The sequence below is a fragment of the Penaeus monodon genome, chromosome 33, assembly GCF_015228065.2.
Source record: "Penaeus monodon isolate SGIC_2016 chromosome 33, NSTDA_Pmon_1, whole genome shotgun sequence".
Taxonomy (NCBI): Eukaryota; Metazoa; Arthropoda; class Malacostraca; order Decapoda; family Penaeidae; genus Penaeus; species Penaeus monodon.
In genome coordinates this window covers 31,458,690-31,458,965 of record NC_051418.1, presented here as the reverse complement: position 1 = coordinate 31,458,965, position 276 = coordinate 31,458,690, and positions in this window count along the sequence as shown.

Genomic DNA, 276 nt, shown 5'->3' with positions numbered 1-276 from the left:
GTTTCTCTGAATACCAAAACTGTATGGTGTGTATCATTTCCATATGCAATATATGCACGGTAAGAATAACAACTCGAGAATCACTAATGACAATGACTGATAACCATCCTACTCTTTGAGCTGAATGCACGTACATTCCTTTATACTAGGCTTCCATGGTCTCAAATATCCATCAAGCAATCATTCGCGCAAAAGCTCAGCATTCGCACTCGACATCTTGGAGCGCCATTTCAAAGTCTGGCGTTGACGATCTATATCTTCGAGGCCCGCAATAGG